This window comes from Orcinus orca, chromosome 12 (genome assembly GCF_937001465.1).
Source record: "Orcinus orca chromosome 12, mOrcOrc1.1, whole genome shotgun sequence".
Taxonomy (NCBI): Eukaryota; Metazoa; Chordata; class Mammalia; order Artiodactyla; family Delphinidae; genus Orcinus; species Orcinus orca.
The window spans coordinates 83,606,495-83,612,336 of NC_064570.1; the positions used below are offsets into that span (position 1 = coordinate 83,606,495).

At 31.5% G+C, this 5,842-nt stretch overlaps 1 non-coding gene across 1 annotated transcript; it reads left to right on the top strand.

Annotated features, from left to right (window-relative positions):
- The first annotated feature begins 5,159 nt into the window (after positions 1-5,159).
- Positions 5,160-5,295, top strand: LOC117201461 (small nucleolar RNA SNORA36 family). The gene has a single exon (XR_004483479.1). It is a non-coding gene; the product is annotated as a small nucleolar RNA SNORA36 family (small nucleolar RNA).
- The last annotated feature ends 547 nt before the right edge of the window (positions 5,296-5,842 follow it).

Below are 5,842 nucleotides of genomic sequence, written 5' to 3' on the forward strand. Positions count from 1 at the left end.
ATATATATATATATATATATATATAAAATAATATTCAGCCATAAAAAACAATTAATAATGCCATTTGCAGCAACATGGATGTACCTAGAGATTATCATATTAAATGAAGTCAGAAAGAGAAAGAAAAATTCCATGTGATATCACTTATATGTGGAATCTAAAATATAAAACAAATGAACTTATCTATAAAACAGAAACAGACTCACAGACACAGAGAACAGACCAGTGATTGCCAAGGGGGAAGGTGGGGGGAGAGTTGTATTGGGAGTTTGGGACTAGCAGATACAAGCTATTATATATAGAATAGATAAACAACAAGGTTCTATTGTATAGCACATGGAACTATATTCAATATCCTGTAATAAACCATAATGGGATACAATATGAAAAAGTATATATATATATATTCATATGTATATGAATCATTTTGCTGTACACCAGAAACTAACACAGACAGAGAAACTGGGAGATCTGTGTAGTAGTCAGGTAAAGAGATTTGGGTGGGGTTCCAGCAATGTCCACTACAAATGTGCAAAATATTAAAAAAGAAAGTCTTTATTTTCAATAGCAGACAATATACCCTTACAGAACACCTCTCCATTTTCTCCTAAGGAGAGTATGGAGAGGAATGTAACTCAGTCTTTCTGGTTTCTAATAATTTGTTGTTGTTGTTCTGTTTTTAAATCCCAATGTAAGTTTATTTTCTTTGAATTCATATTTTATATTTCAGGGTGTCTCCCCCACAGTATAATTTATCTATATGTTGATAGTGGATGCTGATTTGTTCTTCAGTTTGCCTGGCTTGTGGAGGGTGATTTTACCTCTCTGCAACTACTGTTGAAGTGTCTTCAGTTGGTGACATTTCTAATTTCAAGCACCCTGGATCAAGTAATTTGATGGAAAGAGAAAAGGAGAGGTAAGTGTGTAAATGCCTAGGTTTATCAGTTCACATTGAGTTCAGCTCTATATAGTGGTAAATTTCATGCAACAGTGGCTTAAAAATTTTATCTGTTGTTTTATCCCACAAGAAAGTACCAGTTTCTGCAACTCTTTAAATAAAATCTAATTATGTTTCCACCTGCCTTAGACTTTCTCCTACCATCAACTAACACTTATGAACTTAGACTTTTAAAATAGTTTTTCAAGTAATACTCATATTTTAAAACTTCTCTTCTTTGATAAATGAGGTTGTGAATCCTTATTTCTATTTCATTTCATACTCCCTCTGGTCCCATATAATTTATATCTTCTAAAATTCTTCACAATTTTAAGTCTGATAATGGATTTTTTTGGGGGGGGTGCTTAGCTGGAGCTTTCTAAAATGGCTGTGAAATTATTCTTATTTTTCTAGAATATTTTTAATTTTAATGAGATTATGGGAAGAAGAACTAGTAAATGCAAATGCTTGCTTATCCATTTTTCCCAAAAGTTCTGTATCATTTTATGCCTGATTATTTCTTGGAAATAAATATTTCCTATGCTTAGTGAAAATATACAGCTAAAGCATATTCATAATTATATTTACATAATACAATATATTGATAATGGTAATTTATACAAATATAATAAAGAATCTTTAATTTGTTGAGTAAGTTCATTAAAAAATTCTTTTCAAAGTCAGGATAGTGTAACCTTGTTTCTATCAGAAATGTCATGTTTATTATGTATGTTGACAGATTGTTTTCCAGTGTAGGTCACCCTCGTTAAACTAGAATTCCATGGGGAAGATTTTGAAATGAACCTCTTTAACCCTTCTATAATATGATTTTACCCTTTGGAATTGTGTATTTTTAAAGGCAATCTTTCTGCAATAATCTGCAAGATACAGAAACATATTCCATTAGAATTTAGGATCTTATTGTCTGGATGTCTGTAGTATGTATTTTTTTTGTTATTGTTATTTTTCCTTTTTTTCTGATCTTGAATAGAGAGACATTTCTATTACATAACTTTTTTTCTTTTATAACTTATTTCTTGACTGAATTCCGATACTGTGATATTAAAAATAGGACAGCTTTAATAATTACAGTTCATCAGGTTACAATGGTATCTATGAAAGCAATATAAAATAAATGCTATGAAAAGAAACTGAAGTTTTAGTGTCAGAGAAACTAAATAACCTCAGGAGATATTTTCACTCTATTTCAAAGATTCAAATATTTTAATACTGCTATTTTGGAAGAGTTATATATTATCTCAGTAAGAGATTTTTCAAAAAAAATAATTCAACTACTGGTTAACCTTGTGTATGTAAATTTTCTTTCCTAGAGAAAAAAATGGAAGTAAATTCTAAACATACTAATATTTTTCCACTGAAAAAGCATAATGAGACAGTCAGCATCTACTTACCAAAAAAAAAAAAATATATATATATATATATACATATATGTAGAATGAAGATTCCTTTCCAATCATTATATGATTTGTATATGAAAAGATTATCTAAAGATAAAAAAATGAAAAAGATAAGACTGTCCTATATTTTACACAAATATGTTAATATTCTCCTTAGATTTCCACTTTGAGTTTTAATTTGGAAAGAAATATTTACATAGAAACTTGTTGAATGTATTCCAATTTGTATGTATGCATTTTCTCTGCACATACACATGAACAATGAAGCCAAAGGAATATTGCAAAGAGAAAGCTAAAGCATAAAAATAAATGCTCTTCTAGAAAATATACAGTCAATAAATGGAATTAATAGGTTAAGTGTAAGAACACAGACATGTAAATTGTTTTTAACCCATTAAGAAAATAATCAGTGAAGTCAGGGAAAACTATGTTTATTTTGTAGTGTATTTGAGATGTTAAAAGAGAAACTACTTACAAAGAAGATTTAGACATCCTCAACAGCTTAATAGTTTAATAATTATCTGTAATTTCTATAAGAAATGTCTAAAACACAAACTTCTGAGAAATAAAGTGCATCTAAAATCCACAGAAGAATGGATAATTATATTATATTATGAAAAAAATGATTATTTTAATAAAATACTGCAAATGAAAATAATAATAAATTAAAGGAATTTTCAGCAGTGAAAACAATCTCTTATGGATACTCAAGCCACTAGATATAAATGAATACTGTAGTTTCCCAGCAATTAAATGTCACCCAAAGAAATAAATTTTATACACCCAAGGCAATTGTCTTAACATACCAATTGACTAGGCTGAAATACTCAGACTTCTTATGCCTATTTCCATGAGGCAAACTAAATATTACACCAGTAAAATAAGGAATAATTGCCTTACTCACATTGGCATATTGTTCATTTAATGTACAAAATACTGTTCATAGAACAATAGTGTGTTGGGAGTTGCAAAGCAGAAAGTTTATTGGGCTTTTATGGGGTAGAGAACATGGCATTTAATGGAATGTTATAAGATATTTAAGGACTGTCTAAGGGTATTTAGATTTCTAGAGCTTTGAATCAGGTAGGAAAGGAAGGAGAAATTAGTTTTAATGCATTAATCCATTTTGATGTCCTTCCCAAGAGGAGGAATAAAAAATGTCAAGAAAAATAAAAATTTAACAGTTATATTTTATGGCAGTGAAGGGTGCTGGCTGAATGATTCCCATTCTTGTCAATACTAAGGACTATGCATAAAATTATATGTTTTCATAAAATTTACTAAGTTTATTACAAAGCACTCTGGTACTGTATAATAGATAGATGTGACTGGGGGTGTATGTGGCATGATGATAAGAGTTGGGGTATGGAGTAGAAAGAAGAGGAGTAAAAAAAGAATTGAGAATGAATTGGCTCTCCTAAAGAATGCAATTTGATTGAGGAAAAATGCATATGAAGACAAAAAAGAATGAATAATAACAGTGCAGTTCAGCATAACATCAGTGCCAAGAGCACGGTATATTCAAATGAGTTAGACCTATTCATGAAAAGAAGAAGTTACTTATGGCTGTATGGCCCAGATTCCTTAATGGAAGTGGTTAGATTTGAGCTTGGTGTAAATGGTTACTTAGAGCTTTAATATATAAAGAAAGTAGGGAGAATATTCAGCTGGAAAAGTAAAAGAAAAGAGTAAAAAAGAGAGGAGGAGATCAAAATAACAGAGTAGGAGGATGTGGAATTCACTTTTCCCCATGAACACATCAAAAATAGATTTATATGTGGAACAATTCTCACTGAAAACTTTATCTTTAGATAAAGAGACTGGCAGAAAGACTCCTGTACAATGAAGGCTGTAAGAAAGATCCACATGGAATCAAGTAGGAAGAAAAGAGAACTGATCAGGTTGGGACCTGTGTCCCTGGGAGGGGGAGACTCAGAAGAGGAAGGGGATTACATGGGCAGAGATCTCCCTGCGGAGTGAGTGATTCAAGCTCCATATTGGGTGCCCTAGTCCTAGGATGAATCCACTTGGCTGGTTGGAGGTCCTGGTGGGACTAATAGGAGGGCTGTGGGAAGCCTGGACTCTGCTTGTGAGGAGGGTGCACATGCTTGCTCACTCCTGAAACAGGGAAGAGAGGATGGATTGAAACTGCATGGGAGGCTGGCCTATTTCCCCACAACCAACCTGGCAAGCCCCAGGCTGAGATGAGCAAACACTTTGGCCCTGTGTGCTTTAGGATACAGCTCTACAGAGAGACAAAGGCTGCCATGGCTGAAGGGAGAGCTCAGCTGTGAGGAACAAAGGTGGCTCAGACCCAGAATCACATGAAAACCACAAATAATAAACCTCTTACATAAGCTTGTACAAAGAGTAAAAGACAAAATATTATAAAATCAATTATAAATACAATAATCAGAAAATGAATGAAGATTTAAAATATGACATCAAAAACACGATCTATGGGGAAAGAAATTTTAAAATGTTGATCTCTTAGAATGAGACTGAACTTAAATGACTACCTGTTTAAAACAAATATATAGAGTTATAAGACAACATATATGAACTCCATAAAAACCACAAATCAAAAGCCTCAGTGGATATACAAAAATTTGAGAGAAATGAATGCAAGCATACCACTTAATAAAATCATCAAATTACAGGGAAGAAATGAAAGAAGATGAAAAGAACATAGAAGAACTACAAAGCAATTAGAAAACAAGTAAAAACTTGGCAATAAGTATATAACTATCAATAATCACTTTAAATGTCAATGGACAAAATGCTTCAATCAAAGACATAGGGTGTTCCAAAGTGTTGAGTTCAGTTCAGGGCAGCTTCCCTGTTCTGTTAATTAAACTTTGGGACATTGAAACACAGGCTGGTGGGGGGGTGACTGGATGGATAGCATTACTCTATTCATTTACCTCCTAGACTACAGATATGAAAGAAAAAAAAAAGAAAAAGAAAAAAAAAAAGAAAAAATAAAAAGAAAGAAAAAAGAAAGGAAAAAAGAAAAAAAAGAGAAAAAAAGGAAAAAAAAGAAAAAAGGAAAAAAAAGAAAGAAAAAAAAGAAAAAAAGAAAAAAAAAGAAAAAAAAGAAAAAAAAGAAAAAAAAGAAAAAAAAAAGAAAAAAAAAAGACATAGGGTGGTTGATTGAATAAAAAATCAAGACCAATCTATACACTGCTTACAAGAAACACATTTCTGAGCTAAGGACTCACACAGACTGAAAGCATGGGAATGAAAGAAGAAATTTCACTCAAATAGAACAAAAAGAAATGGGGCTAGCAGTAGTCATATCAGACAATATAGATTTTAAAAGAAATTCTATAACAAAAAATAAGAAAGGGCAATATATATTGATAAAGGGATCCATAAAAGAGGATGATTTAACACTTCTTAACAAATATGCACATACTAAGGGGGCACCTAAATATATAAAGCAAGTACTAACAGACATAAAGGAAGAAATTGACAGTAAAATACA